Genomic DNA, 17,757 nt, shown 5'->3' with positions numbered 1-17,757 from the left:
GCCTGGAAAAGTCACAGTCACAGGCATTCAACTACAACCCATGAAAGCAGCTACATGGGCTTCACCCAGGGAAGCCACAGGAGTGGGGCTGCCCAATGCCTTAGGAGCCCACCCCTCATACCAAGATTCAGGGCAAAGAATCAAAGGCGATTATCTTGAAACTTTAAGATTTAATGACAGTCCTACTGGATTTAAGACTTGTGTGGAGCCTGCAGCCCCCTTATTTTGGCCAATTTGACTCTCTTTTAAAATGGGAATGTTTAATCAGTGCCTGTATCTCCATTGTATCTTGGAAGTAAATAATTTATTTTGATTTTACAGGCTCCTAGGTGAAAGGATGTAAGTCTCAGATGAGACTTAGGACTTGATGTTGGGAAGAGCTAAGACTTTGGGGGACCTTGGGAAAAGATGATTGTATTTTGCAATGTAAGAAGTACAGGAGATTTGGGGGCCAGAGGGAGAATGATATAGTTTGGATGTTCGTCCCCTTCAAAGCTAATGTTGAAATCTAATCCCCAGTTTTGGAGGTGGAATCTGGTGGGAGGTCTCTGAATCATGGGAGCAGATCCCTCATGAATGGCTTAGTGCCATCCCCTTCATAATGAGTGTGTTCACATGAGATCTGGTTGTTTAAAAGAGTGTGGTATCTCCCTCCACTCTCTCTCTTGCTCTCACTCTCACTGTGTGACATATTGGTTCCCTGTCATCATCTGCCATAATTGTATGCTTCCTGTGGCCTCACCAGAAACAGACACCAGCAACTTGCTTCCTATAAAACCTGTAGAACAATGAGCCAATTAAACTTCTTTTTATGAAATAAATTCCCCAGCCTCAGGTATTTCTTTATAGCAATGCAAGAATGGCCAAATACCATAAGCATATCATTAACAAATCTCAAACTGAGGTTAATTTTTGACTTAAATGACTCAAACCAAAGACTATCTTCCCCCAAAATCCTGGCAAAATTCACAGTATACCCAATTGATTCATAAAAATTACATATCTCAGTCTTGTCATATAAAAATATTATGAGGTATACAAAAATATAAGACAGAAAGAAATAAAACATAATGTCAAGGAACAGCTCAATCAATGGAACCAGACTCAGAAATGAAATAGATGTTGAAAATGTCAGGGAATTTAAAACAACTGATTAAGACGTTAAAGACTCTAGTGAAAAAGATACATAAGTTGCACGATCAGTTGAATGAATTTAGCAAAGAGATCAAATTTTTAAGAAATAATTAATTGCAAATGTTAGAAATGAATAAAAGTGTAACAGAGATGAAGCATGCCTTTGATGGGCTCATCAGTAGATTTGATGCAACTGAAAAATTAATAGAGAACTTGAAGGTAGGTAATTAGAAATTATACAATCTGAAATACAACATACAAACAGAGCAAGAATAGTGGAAAAAATAGTAGGTCACCCTAGAGCTATTCAAAATATCAAACTATTTAACATTCAGTACATGTCTTTGGAATTCCAGAGAAGAAAGAGAATGGGACAAAAGAAATCTTTGAAGAGATAATGGCTGAAAATTTTCTAAAATTAATGAAAGACATTAAATCACATATCCAGAAAGCCCAGAGAATATGAAACAGGACACACACACACACCCCCCACTATAAATATTGTATTTGAACTGCTGTAGAACAAAGGCAGAAATAAAATCTTGAAGGCAGCAAAACTGAAAAAAGACATATTACATCCATAAAAAAACAAAGACTTTTTGTCAGAAGCTATATAAGCCAGAAGATAATGGAGTAACATCTTTACTCCAGAAGATAATGGAGTAGCATCTTTAAAGTCTTGAGAGGAAGAAAAAAAATACTGTAAAGTAAAATTCTATCCATGGTGAAAAGAAAATGTTTTTAATGAAGGAATCATAAAACTTTTTTAGTCAAACAAGAACTGACAGAATTTATTACCAGCATGCCTGCAGTACAAAGGAAATTCTCTGGGCAGAAGGAATTAACCAGACAGACATTTGGGTCTATGAAAAGAAATGAAAACTCCTAAAAATTGCATATAAGAAAGTACAGATAAAGCCTTTAAAAATTATTTTTTAATTATTCATAAAGATTATTTAAAAATCTACAGTAAAATAATAGCAATATGTATATTCTTTGTATATCGTGTATAAAAGTAAAATGACTGACAGTAGCACAAATGTTGGGAGGAGGAACTAGGAGTCACTCTCGTTTAAGGTACTTAAACTACACCTGAAGTGGTATCATTTTATTTCTTTTTCTTTTTATTTGAAACAAAATCTCATTCTGTTGCCCACTCAGAGAGTGCAGTGGCATGATCGTTGCTCACTGCAGCCTTGAACTCCTAGGCTCAAGTAATCCTCCTACCTCAGCCTTTCAAGTCGCTGGGACTGGAGGCATGTGCCACCACACCTGGCTAATTTTTATTTAGTTAGTTACTTTAGGAGATGAGTTCTCATTGTGTTGCACAGGCTGGCCTCAAATTGCTGGCCTCAAACAATCCTCCTATTTCAGCCTCCCAAAGAGCTGGGATTATAGATGTGAGCCATCATGCCCTGTTCGTATTTGAAGATACAGATGCTGATTAGCCAAAGATGCATACTATAAACCCTATGGCTACCACTGAAAGCATTTTTAAAAAGAGATACAAATACATAAGCCAAAGTGGAGATACCATGGGATTATTAATACTCAATTCGAAAGAAAGTGGAAAGTAAGAAAAAAAATGAAGATTGAGCAAATAGAAAATAGCTAGCAAAATAGCAGATATTAATCAAAGTATATCAAATAATTAGAGTAACCATAATCAAAACACACATAGGTGTATTAAAAGATGGAGATTATCAGACTGGATAAAAAGCAAGATGCAATGTTATGTTTTCCATGCCTTCAGATACAAAGATATACTAAGGTTTAAAGTAGAAGGATGGGAAAAGATATAACATTCACAAACTAATTTTAAAAAATTAAGTAACAATACTGCATCAGACTAAGTAGGCTTCAAAATAGGGAATATTACAGGGATAGGTTTATTCTCCAAGAAGACATAGCAATCCTGAATGTTTAATCACCTAACAATAGAGCTTTCAAATATATGAAATAAAAGCTGATAGAACTGAAAGGAGAAATAGACAAATCTACAACTAAAGTTGAAGTCTTCAACACTTGTCTCTCAGTAATTGATAGAACAAATATTAAGAAAATCAATAAACACACAGAAAATCTAAACAACACCATCAGCCAGGTTGACCTAAGCAAAGATCTATCTAATATACAGATATATCAGAAACTAAAATAAGCCATATCACTGTGTAATTAATTCCCCACCAGCAGAGATATTAGAGGAAGCTTTGATGACTACACCCAGATATTATAAGTAGGAAAATGACTTTTCTGACTTTTAGTACTATAAAACCATTATTCAAAATTAAACCATATAGAGAAGCCTAAAATATATAACAGATACAAGGAGAACCACTATAAGTAGGAGTCCAATTGATGTACCCTCAGACTCTACAGTGGGCCTGAGATATGACCACAAGTTATCTAAGACTCTACTGATCATGATTTTAAACTACCAGAAGAGAGAATTTAGGTAGGTTGTGTCTATTAATATACCCTTATCTGAAATTTTCTATAGTCATCATTCTCCATACCTCTAGTGACTGTGCCCTTACTCTCCTAAATCTTTCACAGTCTTTGTTCTGTAAACCAGGTTCACTCTAGATAATAACAAGATGGGTCCTTGAATAAGCCTGTGTTCAATTTTCTCTATATAATTTACATAGCTGATAATGCTAAGAAAATTCCATAACTTTTCAGTCTTTGTTACTTGACATGAAAAGTGGGGATACCAACAATATCTATCACAAAATATTTTCTTTCAGTGAAGTTTTTGTAAGTTTTTTATTCAAATGAAGCATTGACTTAATGCATATGAAACAGAATAGTGTCTGACATATCACAGAAGTTTAATAAATATTAGTCATTATTTTTATCAGTAATCAGCAGCTTTTTGGTGTGCAAATAGAAAGGGCTTTGAAAATAGATAGATATGGGTTCAAGTTCAGCACTGTCAATTAATAGCTCTTTGGGCACAGGCAATTTACCTCCAGATTTTTACTTAAATGTCCTCATTTGTTCCAAACCCATTGATTGAGCGGCTACCATGAGCTTGCTACTCTTCCTGGTTCCTTTTGTACAAAATTTGGGTAAAGAGGATTCAAGGAGCTAAAGGATGCAAGTAAATTACTTGGGAGTGAATTGGAGGGTGCCAAAAAAATTAATATTGCCTAGGACATCTCTAGGTCCTAGGTCTAAGATATAAAACTATCCATTGAGAATGCAATATTTTATATGTTCCTCTATCCCTTGAGCTTATAAGACAACCTGAGACATAATTAGTATCAATAACTGCTTGCTGATAAAAATGTAATTGGCATCCAAATTGCGGTAATAGAACACGTGGGAATTACGATGTTCTTTGTGAGACCCAATGAACTGTGGGCACATCTATTGATAGTATAGTCAGAAATAGGAGTCTCTTATACATATTGCAGTTCTTCACATCTCAAGACCTAGCATAAAATCTGCATTTTTACATTTATTAACATTCATTCATTTGGATATGTCCTTGCTAGAAAGAAAGTTGAAGAAGGTGCAAAAAAAAAAAGTATGAGGGAAAACTTCTAAATTGAACAAATTTTAAATTTGTTGGAAAAGATCATCATGATGAAGTATAGCCAAAGACAACCCCAAGTAAATTTTCAAATAAGCTACTGTGCAAAGATGAAGCTTGAGAGTCACCGTTGGATCTAAATTCAGCAGCTTCTGGCATTTGATTGACAACAATGAATGTTTCCCATATGTGATGTCACATAGTTAAGTTCTGACCTCCCCGCAAAAGATTATGTGTGCTGTAGCACTCTTCTTTTTTAAAAATAAATATTTCTTACCCTTGAGGCCTCTCCAGACTTTCTATTTTGGGCAGTTCACACCACTTGACCCTTTCTGATTATTCTTGTCCCTCAACAGCAGACTTAAGATACAAACCTCCCTCTCTCATTATATTCCTCCTCTTTCAATCCTTATGAATGTGCCATTTACAATATTACCTTGAGTTAGTTGGATATCTCTTTGCATGTCTTATCCTAACTGCATTATGTGTGAAACTTGTTGAGACTTTAAGAATGCATTTTTAATAGGATAATAGTCTTTCCTAGTCATCCTGAGTACTCAGCATTCCCCAAAGGTGCCATGTGCTCACTCTCATATCTGGGCAGCTCTGAACATGCTCTTCTTTCTACTCATCATTCCCTATTTTATCCGCCCTGGCTAGTGAACGCTTCACATCCCTCACAACTTGGTTCAAGCATCTGTTTTCTGCAACGGCTTTCTTTCTTAATATGTCAGTGACAGCACTGGACTGCTCTGTCAACAGTCGCTGTGGTAGGCAGAATAATGCTTCTCCAAAGTCATCCAGGTCCAAATTCCAAGAACCTGTGAACGTGTCAGCTTACATGGCAAAAGGGATTTTGTAGATACGATTATATTAGGGATCACAAAATAGGGAGATTTTTCTGGATTATTAAGATGGGCCAAATGTAATCACAAGGGCCTTATAAAGCAAAGAGGTAGGTGAGAGAGAGTCAGAAATGATGGAAGCAGAGTTACAGCAATGTACTTTGAAGATGGAGGCAGGTGCCACACCATGAACAGGAATGTTACAGTCTCTGGAAGCTGGAAAAGGCAAGGAAACAGATTCTCCCTAGAGTCTCCAAAAGGAAAACAACGCGGCCAACAGCCTGAGTTTAGCCCAGAAACATCAGGCATCTGACCTCCACAACTAAGACAATAAATATGTCTTGGCTTAAACCAAAGTTTTCAGAACTTGTTACAGCAGCATTAAAAAAAAAAACAAAAAGGCTGGGTGCGGTGGATCACGCCTGTAATCCCAGCACTTTGGGAGGCTGAGGCATGCGGACCATGAGGTCAGGAGTTCAAGACCAGCCTGGCCAAGATGGTGAAACACTGTCTTACTAAAAATAGAAAAATTAGCCGGGCATGGTGGTGTGTGCCTGTAGTCCCAGCTACTCAGGAGGCTGAGGCAGAAGAATCCCTTGAACCAGGGAGGTGGAGGTTGCAGTGAGCCAAGATTGTGCCACTGCACTCCAGCCTGGGTGACAGAGTGAAACTTTATCTCAAAAACAAACAAACAAAACAAACAAACCAAAAGAACCTAAAAATAAATAAATAAATAAATAAATAAAACACAATTGTTTTAGGGAATGAAGACCATTCTTGTGTGGTCTTTTTATCTAGTTAAATGTCTATTTTTCTTAACTATTACTACAGGGTAAAATAAGGGCTTAGTAAATTAATGATGATCAACAAATAAAGACAGGGATAATTCACTGGACAATTGTTAGAAGAATAATCAGAAGTTGAATGGAACAGTGGACAGTAGACTCAGGGTCAGAAACATGAATTACAATTTTAGCTCTGCCACCTGTATGGAGATGAATCATTTCCCCTTTGAATCTAAGCTTCTTTACCTACAAAAAGAAATCAAGATATTCTTTGGTCTCCAAGGTATCTTCCAGCCACAAGACTATGTGACCATATGCCAGGGAATTTTTGGAAGACATGCCTGAACTGGGTCAGGGGTTGGACTGATGGCCTCAGAGGTCTCTTCCAGGTCAAAGATTCAATGACACAGACCCAGCAGGATGCATCTTGTGTAGAAAGTATTTCTAAGACAACTGATTTTGCTGAGTCTCCTGGGAGGAGGGGAAGTCCTCTGGGAGCAAACAAAGGCACCAGTAGCTTTGGGTCAAGCCCTGCTTCAGATTCGGGCCAAAGACAACGAGAATGCCACAAAGAACATCAAAGGGCAGAATCTGGCCCTGAAACAAGAAGACGGATGGAGGGGAAGTCATGATCTGCAGTAAAACAAATAAATAACCTTTAAAATCACATCTGCAGACACTCTAACGTTCTTAAATGCTTTCCAATAAGCTTTGCTGGTAGCTTGCCACAAAGCCTGTCCAAGAGGATTTACAACAGATGGAGGCAGGGAATACTGACCTAGGCCTGATTCTGCTACTAACCAATTGGGTGACCTTGGGATCATCATTTCACTTCACTGGGCTGTAAGTTTCTTATTTCAAAGTGAGAGGACTGAATTAGATGACTTCTGACCTCCCCTCTGGCCTCAAAATCTTACTACCTTCCAGCCCAAGCAGTAATCATGGATTCTCAAAAGCACAATGGTTAGTTTGGTATTAAGCAAGCAGTCATTTGCAGGAAAGGAAGGAAGGGAGGGAGAAACAGAGGGCTATAGGAGGTTTTTTTTCTCCTTCTTAAACAATTTCCTCATTGTTTCCTCCTGTTTATGCAAATGCTGAAAATTAACAATGACCACTATCCTTTTAAATGACCCTGCTCTAGCTAAAGTTGTGTAGATCAGGCTTTGAGCTGCTGCTATCTGTCTGTTCTTAGGCAGAACTTCAGGCGTGGGCCTCCCAAGCATGAAACCCCAATCCCAAGATAATGCTTAGAAAATTTAATCTTCCTTTGTCCTTGGCTTTCCAGTATGGGAAACCATCAAGATGGAGCACTGAGCTATCTCCTAGATTTCCCATTTTAGGACACGTCTTGGAATAGTTTATGATGTAACTGTTTCTACCGCATTTACTTCAGACCGTCTCCTGTCTAAGCCAAGATTGTTAGAGCAAGAACTTTTGGTTTTTTGAGAAAGGCCCAAACAAAAATGAAAAAGGTGGATGGTTTATATTTGCCAGATGTTAAAAGGTGTTCTAAGTTTGAACTTCAGTATGTTTATAATTTTACCACGCCCAATCCTCCAATGGCTCCCCAGATGCCATATAAACACATAGCCAACTGTGCCCATGGGATCATTTTTAGTTCCTAGACACCAGGATATAGTTACCAGGGAAGAATGGAGGAGAATTGTAAGGACAATAGAGTTTGTTCCAAGAACTAATTGTAAGTAATTCCATATATTTGTGGAATGCTTTAAAGTAGCGTTTTCCCAAATATGGTGTATATACATGTGGTATTATACAATATGCAAAATAATTTTGGGTGGGATATATTGACTGTTTCACCCAAGACTGATATCCTGACTTTTCTTATCCCTTGCTGATGGGCATTCCTGCTCTCAGAGTTTAATCCCAGGAAGAAATGCTATAAAACTTAAAATGAGGAAGACACATATTCCATTACCACGTTTCCTGAAAGACCTGTCACTTCCAAATTGGGGTGCTGGCTTACTATGCTGCAGTAACACCATGGCTCCATCTACGTGGCAGTTTCCATTTCCTAAATCCTATTAATCATCCCTAACTTTTCAAGCATCCCCTCATCCCCAAAGCAGTTTTATATCTCCTCAAGCTCTCCCAATTTTTCAGTTTTGACCCTTACATGATGTCCTTAAACTAAATGTTTCTTGAAACCCCTGACTCTAGTTTCTCTGTCACGGCCTCTTTCTAGCTTCAGTGCCCCATCCTACCACTCAATCAAAAGCCTCCATCCCATTCTACTCCAACCTTCCTTCTCAGATTGGAGTTCACTTCTTTCAGTGGGTCAACCTGCTGCCTTGGATCTTCCTCTCCCGTACTCATTCTGCTCATTTCATGCCAATTTCTTGAGCCAACGCAATGAAAAACTGGTCCCCAAGCCCAAGATCCGTTCCTGTCTGCTCTTCCTGAACACATCCGTGAGCAACACTTTCTCTCTTGGGCCTTGATCGTTCCTATAGTTTGAGCCTGTGTTTTTTTTTTTCTTTTTTTCTTTCCATTAATTTCCCTTTATAAATAAATGTATTTAAGCAAAAAAGAAGTAAATTGACTTAAGACAAATATATTTACTAAATACTAAATAACAGTGAAAGTGATACGTGGATGTGGTCAAAATTTGGATGATTGTAAATGAATGACAGCTTAATGAAGACTGTCTTAGAATTACAGAATATTCTCTTGCTTTTTAAAATTTGTTTTTGGCTATCCTGTAATAGCAAGGAGGATGGGAATAATTAATCCACTGTTCAGAAAAGAAAGCTAAAACTCAGAGTTCGTATGAATTTCTAATACAATGCAGCTAGCAGCTGGTAGATGCAGGACTAACGTGAAAGCCTACTGACTCCAGATCCAGTGACACTCTCCATGCACATGTCCTTAAATACATTTTCTTCTTAGTTGAAGATATAGATGCCAGGCATAGACTCTAGGAAAGGGTACCTCCCAGGAGAAAATATACATAAAATAAATATAAATATTCATCTCAGATAGTTTGAACATGTGTCAAATTAATCAGCAGTGTGATCTATAGCCAAGGAAAAGACAGCAAATCACTGAAATGTAAATAAGGTTCCCTTATAGAATGTGGCAGAAATATGGAAGACAAATGTAACTCCAGGAAAGTAATATAAGACTCCTACAAATTCAAATATTAGATGTTTAAAAGAATATATTGCCAAAAGATAAAAAATACAGGTCCTGAATAAAGTCAAAAGAGCTCAGGTCAAATCCCAGCCCCTTCACCTACCTGCTGAGTGATGCTGGCAAATAGGCCTAATATCTGTGTTTCTTTACCTTTAAGAAGGTGGCAATAACAGCACCTAGCTCCTAGAGCTGCTGTGAGGATTGAGTGAGATAATTCTCCTAAGAAGAGTAGCACAGAAAATGCCCAGTTAAACATGGCAGCTTGAATCTTTGCTTTTACTCTGTTCTTTTATGCAAACCAATAAAATGATTGTAAAGGAATGAAAAAACGATATAAACTTACAAGAACAAAGAGAACTGGAAAGGTAATGATATCAATTGTGAGATGTCAACTAAATTGTTAACTATGGGAAACAAAAGGATAGAGGTAGCCAACTGATCAGAGCAGAACAAGTGGAAAACTAAGTCCATATTAGGGATGTCAAAAGCTAGTTAACATCAGACGATGCAGAAAAGATAATGGCTCATTGGCATCCAGTGTATTTGAAAGAGGAAAAAAATGAGAGGGTTGATTGACAATATGTGTAAGGAGGAGTTAGAACCATAGATTCACTGTCTAGTCCTAATAACCAAACAACTACTTCCTCCCCAACACTTAGTATCTACAGAGGCTCTATCAGAGAAAACCAGAACATGGAGACACTAGGCCTATCTGAGGGTGGATATAAGAAGATATATCAAAAATGTAAAAATTAAGTCAAAATATACATTTTGAAAAGTGCTATTTATGATTTTTCCCTAATGCTGTCATTCAGGTCTCTATTCCCCACCTGTGACACTGGAGAATTCTTCTCCATGGAGATTATCTGTCTCAGGAGGAAAACAAACATTCAGATACTATCATAACAAAATGGCAGATCCTCTTCTCATCACTCTATGGTGAGGTCAACCAGTTGACAGCCCCAATCACATACACAGCACCTCTAATTAACTTTCCAGTGCTTCATTCTAGTCATTAGTAGAGTGCCAAAATATCATAAAATAATTGAGGAAAATCTTGAATATATAAAACAGAGAACAAAGTAAGCATTTACAAAAGAAAAATATCCTTGGAATTGTTGTGAAAGCAAACATTAAAATGTCAAGAAAAAGGGAGGATAATTGGAATACTAAGTTGAAGAACTGTTCAGAAATTTGAAAAAATAAAAGTTGATGAAATAGAAAATACTGGAGAAAGGTAAGAAAATTAGACAATTCTCTGGGGGTCTAATATCTAACAAATATTAGTTCTAGGAAAAAAATGACAGAGAGATTACATGGGAGGAAATTATCTAGGAATTTTTTAAAAAATATGCATAGAATCAAGATACATGGCTTTCTAGACTAAAGGGATTTAACAGGTTTCCTGCATCATGAAAAAAGAAATACCCACATCATGGGACATCATGACAAAATTTAAAACTCCAAGAATAAAAAGATACTAAATGATGCGATAGGAGAATAAAAAATTGCCTTTAAAGCATGAAAAGTTACAATGACATTGGGCTTAACAGCAACATCAAAAACTAGAAGACAATGGAATAACATTTTCAAACACCTGAACAAAAATGTTTTCCAACCTAAAATCCCATACCCGTAGTCCAATGTGTGAGGAGATAACAAAGATATTTTTAGACACTCAATTTTCCCAAAACTGTTGTCTATCAGACAACCTTACTCAGAAAGCTGTTGGGAATCATATACCATCAAAGTAAGTCAGTTGGGAAAGAGATCTAGAAAACAGGAGATTATTCCCTAGGGGTACTGAGAGTTCACTGCTATTGCTAACCTTTGGGGTACTGCACACTCCCACATTTATGTCTCTAAGCCTTTGCATAGAGTCCATTTATAAAACTCTCCTCCATTACCCAGTGTAAGTTTTGTATCTGTCTGCTGCATGACTGATATATATTCAATATGCAAAATAAATACATATTTAACAAAGTCTAACACAACTAAGCAGATTGGGGGAGTGTCAATGAGTGCAGGTTTTCATGATCTCCATTGCTTTGGAGAGACTTGCTTGAACAGGAAGTATTCTGCCAGTCCATAGGGAAGACCTTCCAGGTGCCAGAAAGCCCCAGTGAGATTCTCTCATGCTCCTAATTACCCAGAAACTCCAGGTAGGCAATTATTCTGTACTTGTTTTTTATTACTCTAAGACAGACTCACACAAAGTTAGCAGCTTAAAATGACACCTATTTGTTAGTTTATAGTTTACATGAGTCAGGAGTCTGGGCATAGCCTAGCTAGGTTCTGTGTTTAGGGACTCACAAGGTTGAAATCATAATGTTTACCAAACTCAAGCTCATCTCATCTGGAATGAGAGGTCCTCTCCCCAGCTCATTTAGTTTGTTGGTAGAATTCAGTTCCCTGTTGCTGTAGGACAGAGGTTCCCATTTCCTTGCTGGCTGTCATCTGAAGCTGCCATTCTTGGCCACTAAAAGACAATCTGTTTGTTGCCACATGGCTCCCTCTGTCTTAGCCAGCAGTGGAGAGTATCATGTTGAGCATCTCTCATGCTTTGAGTCTCTGACTTCATTTGTCTCTGATCTGCAGATCCATATTTAAAGAGCTCATGTAATTGGGTCAGGCCCACCTGAATAATCTCCCTTTCAATGAACTCAACTGATTAGGGCCCCCAATTACCTCTACAAAATCCTTTTTGCTATGTATCATCATATTAACAGGGTCATTTCACACTCAACAGGAGGGGATAATAAAATGGTGTAGGTTATTAGGAGCTGTCTTCAAACTCTGTCTACTGTACATTGCCTTTAGCAAGCCATGTTGCCTGGCTCCAACACCCAGGATCTAGGTCCCATACTGCCAGTGCCATCTTGCTGCATTGTGTAGAGGTTAGTGAATTGGCCGAGACACGTGTGGAGTTACATTGCAACTAAGCAGATGATGATGACTGGGCTGTGGACGTGGGCAATGGTTGAAGGCATGAGAAGGCCTGGACAGAGTAGGACAGAACATAGCCACTTTTTTCTTTATGGAGAACTTAGAGCAATAGTTTTCATGCATAGTCCCCCTCCCTAATACAAACTTATATAGTACCCATGATGATTCCCACCTCACAAATGAGAAAACAGGGGCTCTACAGGATTGGGCCAATGTCCAAAATTACCCAGCAAGAATTGGTAAGCTAGGATTCAAGTGAAGATATGTAATATTCCAAAGCCCAGGCTCTCAGTGACTAAGTTCTGAGACCACCCAGATAGTTTTGTGTTATAAATCCTGCCTTCCCTTCAACAGTCCTTCATTCCCATTGGCCTGAACTTGAGCTACTTGACTGAACTTTTCCTTAGAATGAGTTCCTTCCCAGAAATGTCTAATGAATACTATTTCATGCAAATTGATCTTAGGTCCTCCAAAGATGATTGGAGAGGTATACATCTTTACACAGGGACACTGCTCAGCAAAGAAGCTATCATCACTTAAGACTGTCATTCATGCTCATCAATGTGACCGCACATTGAAATTAGTGTAATTTTAGCTAATACTAAAGAACCTTGAAATTTAATTAGTACATGCAACCTAATCATTGATAAATGTGTTGGACTTTTGAAATATTTAAAATAGCTCAAATCTCCTATTATTACTTTGACAGACATTTAAGAACCAAAATAATCCATGATAAGAAACAATGCTCTATTTAAAGCTAATCGTTTTAAATTTGCAATTGTCCCAATAGAAAAATTTGCTTAGAATTGAACTCCACATCCCAGTCCTAGAATAAAGAACCCAATGTATTCTGGAAAATTACCACAAGGCTCAAGATTCACAATAAAATTATATTGAGCAAATTGTGAGTGTGTACAGCATTGAATCAAGTAGATGAATGATAAATTTCTTCCTAATCAATAACTGGGCAACTCTTTAAAACTCTGAGAAAATACGAGATTGACTAGGTTTTCCATCTCATCATGTCAGTTCTATCATAAGATTTTTTTATTGTGTTTTATTTTTATCAAATAAAATGTCATACCCTTAGTAAAGACATGAGGATGCTTGTGGCTTGGCTCCTACCCAGTTCTCCAGTTTTGTCTCCTGTATTTCCTTTTTTCCATTATTCAATGAACCAATATTGGTTAACTACCTAGAATGGGCTAGAGATATAAAGACAAGCAAGATAGTCACCTGAGTGTTCCTCTTTGCTGTGCCTTTCTGGACACACCATACCTGTGGTTCCCAGAATATGCAGTTTGTTCTACACTTGTCTGCCCTTGTGTGTGCCTCCCCGATTTGCTCCTCTGACCCCTCCATTCCCACCCTTCTGGTAACTTCTCAGCCTCAATATTGCTGCTTCTGTAAAGACTTTCTTGAATTCCATTCCTCCAGCTCCAGCAGCTTCCCTTCCCTGGGCATTGCCTCCTTTGTGCATGACTGTACATCAGCATTTACCACATTTCTATAAGTGGTTTCTACTGGCCTTCGAACTCATCTTATGCCACGCTTTCCACTCAATCCATACTGGCCTCCAATCATTTCTCTAATGCACCAGGTTCTTCATGGCCTCACATCACCTACACATGCTGCTTCCCTGGCCTGGACAGTTCTTCCCCCACATTGCACTTACTCTAACTCACCTTTCAAGTTCTTCATGGCCTCACGTCACCTACACATGCTGCTTCCCTGGCCTGGACAGTTCTTCCCCAACATTGCACTTACTCTAACTCACCTTTCAGGTCTCGGCTTAAATGTCACTGCTTCAGAAAGTCCTTCAGTAACTACCTAGTCTTACACGAGTCCCCAGTGTTATAGCTTCCACGACATCTTTTACTTAATTCACAGTACTTATCACAATTTTAATTCATTTTTGTGTTTCTCATTCATCTATTTATTCCATGAATATTTATTAAGCACATATCATGTGCCATGCACAATTCTAAAGGTGGGACATTGTGGAGCAACTATCTTCTCAGCTGTGAGGAGAGATAGATAATGAACATATACACAGATAAATAAATTAAATAATTTTAAGCAATGATAAATGCAATTGAGAGGATAACACAGGGTGATATTTCTGAGAGTAACCAGGAAGAGAATACTATTTTAGTTCAGAGAAGAAGTGAGCCAGGAAGAAATGAGGGGAGCTATTCCAAGCAGACAATATCATGAGCGAAGCCCAGGGATAGGAATGAGTTTGAAATGTTCAAGGGACAAAAGAAAGTTCAGTGTTTATGGACACTGGTGAATGAGCAGGGACAGAAGAGAGAATGAGGACATCGAAGTCAGCAGTCGAGGCCAAGTCATGTCAGGTGATACAGCTCATGATCATAAGTCTGGATTTTATTCTGGGAGCAGCGAGAGCTCGGTCAGATTTAAAGGAGGGGGACAGCTTACACTTTAGAAAAATTACTCTGAGTGCAAGGTAAAGATTGGACTATCAAAAGTGAGTTCGGACAATCCAGATATGAAGCTGTTTCAGAAGCTCAGGCAAGGAGAGACAGTGTCTTGGACTCTAGGTACGGCAATGGAGATGCTGAAAAGTGGTTGGATTTGGGATCTATTGGAGAGGTAACTGATAAGACTTATTGATGGATTGAATGTGGGTTATAAGAAATGAGACAAATCAAAGTTTTTAGCTTTTTTGCCTGGGAAGCAGGATGGATTGTGGTACTCTTAAATTAGGCAGAGAAGTCTGTGGAGAGGGAGATTCCTTTGAAAGACTTTAGGAGTTGGAATCATTGTCACAATTGTGGCCATGTGAAATGTGATATGCCCTTTAGATTCCAAGTGAAGGTATCTACTGGGTAGTTACATGAGTGTATTTAACTTAGAATTTGAGTTTTTGCTGGATGTGTAAATCTGAAAGTCATTAATACATATAGAAGGTATCTCAAGCTATGAACTACATGAGATCATAAGGTAAAAGGGGCCAGAGAAAAGAAAGGGATTAGAACAAAGCCTTGGGATACTTTGACATGTAGACATCTATTCAATTTGGGAAGAGCCAGTATGGGCATTGAGAAGGAGGAGCCAGAAAAATATGAGAAAAACCAAGAGATTGATATAGCAGAGAATTTGAGCTGTAGCTAGAAGATGACCTTATCAGGCAGGATTCTAGTAAAAGTTAGAAGGCATAGTCAAATTAAGATAATTCTGGGAAGGCTTATTCATTAAAGAACTGCGTGTGAAGATATGTGCAGGGCATGGACAACCTTCAGAGATGGCACTGTAACTCTGTGCTTTGAGTGCAGTTTCTAGGGGAGTAAATACTCTGATGCTATTCTCCTCTCTTCCTCCAATCTCCTGCAAGCTGCTTATTTAGCAAATTCAACCTTAAACCTGAGTGCATGGAAACTATTGATGCAGTGTCCAAGGTGGAGAGAGGTCAGAGTGGATCCAGAGGAGCCAAGAGAAGATGTCCGGCACAGTGACCTAGGCTCAAGTCAAGGTCCTTATTTCTCTTGTAAGATCAAGTATACTAAAACATGTTTGAGTGCTGATGAAATTGATACCATAAGAAAGAAAAAATGTTGACGGTGCTGGGAAAAGGGAGATAGTTGTAAGAATGAAGTATTTTAAAGTGTTAGAAGAGTGAGATCCAAAGAGCAAGAACTGGCTTGTCTTAGAGAGGAGTAGAAATAGATCTTCAATTATCGTGGGAAGTAATGTACAGATGGAGCTGGTGGCATAGAATCAGTGGAGGGAATTGAAGATAATGTCTATTTCATCTAATTTTTTGGTAAAGTATGAAAATAAAACATCAGTTAATGGGGAGAGGTTCTGGAGACTTAAGGAGAGGAAGATATGCAATGATTATCTCAGAAAATGGAAAAGTAAATCTCCTATAGAAATGTTAGATTATCTGATATCTGAGTTAGATTATCTGGTAACCAAGTGCACATGCAAAGTGAGTCCTGTGAGTAATATTGTGATATTTCAACTTCTCAGGAGCAAGCTCAGACTAAGTGATAGTTTGGATTTATCCAGTATTTATCTAGTCAAGAATGGCAAAAGGAGAGAAAGGAAAGAAAGATAAGTGGTTTTTCAAGGCATTGATCTTAATGATGGGCCATAAACTCTAAGCTGGAAGGTGAGAGAAGTGAAGATGAGAAGGGAAACATACATACAGACAAAGCTATAGAAGGGTAAGTGGATTTGAGATAATGATGTCAGTCTCCAGAGGGAAGATGCCGGAGGGAATAAGCTACCAGGAGAGAAGAATACTGTATGCAAGTGGGATGTACTGAAATCAAGATTTTGGAGATGATGCAATTTCTGGAGATGACAAATCCTAGGGCATGACTATGTGAGTAGGTGGCAGAGGTGGGAGGAAGAAATGGTCAGAGCTACTAGGCCAAAGAGCTAAAGTGCCAGAGTCATAGAGACTCCACCTTCATGAATGCTGAATTTGCCAAGAATGATATTGGACAGAGAGAAGAGGAAGTAAGCCAGACATTCAAGTTATCAGTCAGTTGATAACAACAAAATAATTACAGACACTTACATGGCACTTAAAATATACCAAACACCATTCAATGTGTATTACCTCATTTAATGTGTATTACCTCATTTAATTCTCATGTGTATTACCTCATTTAATTCTCACCTCTACCCTATCCTCATTCTAAAGATGAATAACCTGGGTCCCAAAGATACTAATTAACCTTTTTTACTGTCATAACTAGTAAATGGCAGAGACTGAATCCAACCTAAGCAATCTGATTCCACGGTTTATGACCCTGACCTTGAGTTTCCTCTAGTGCTCTAAAAAACAAAAATAAAATAATAAAATATGTAACTAAAGTCAACACTTTCCTGTATGCCAAGTTCTTTTGGGTAATAAAGTCTAATGATGGGCTTCAAAGATGCTAGGATTTTTGGAGTAGGGAAAGACAACAGAGAGAAAGGAGGTAGCATCCTCACCCCCAGGCCTTAAGTCATCTGAGGTGTGAGAGATGAAACAGTTACCAATGACAGGGGAAGCTGCTTTATCAGGGAACAGAAAGTCTTCATTTACATCAAGGAGGTGATAGGACCAAGAAACTGGGGAACATATGGGGGTTTATTCATGTCTTATTGTGAATTCCAGTGTGCAGAGAAAGATGGAGATAGATTCAGATTTGATTCACTGTGAATTCCAGGGGTGGGGAACAGGGGTTTAGAAGGGCAGAAAGAGATGGGGATAGAGTCATATTTGAGAAGCACAGAAGCAGGTCCATTGATAAGAGATTAGATGGGAGCCTTGACCTCTGATGGTGACTAAGAAGGGAGGGATGAGAAGTGTAATGGTTATGTGATAAGT

At 38.2% G+C, this 17,757-nt stretch overlaps 1 long non-coding RNA gene across 1 annotated transcript in view; it reads right to left on the bottom strand.

Moving 5' to 3' along the window:
• Positions 1-17,757, bottom strand: part of LOC126961835 (uncharacterized) — a 118,683-nt gene that overhangs the window by 25,376 nt on the left and 75,550 nt on the right. The window lies entirely within an intron of this gene.

This window comes from Macaca thibetana, chromosome 8, assembly GCF_024542745.1.
Source record: "Macaca thibetana thibetana isolate TM-01 chromosome 8, ASM2454274v1, whole genome shotgun sequence".
In the NCBI taxonomy this organism is placed as follows: Eukaryota; Metazoa; Chordata; class Mammalia; order Primates; family Cercopithecidae; genus Macaca; species Macaca thibetana.
This window is presented reverse-complemented; position numbering and strand designations above follow the sequence as displayed.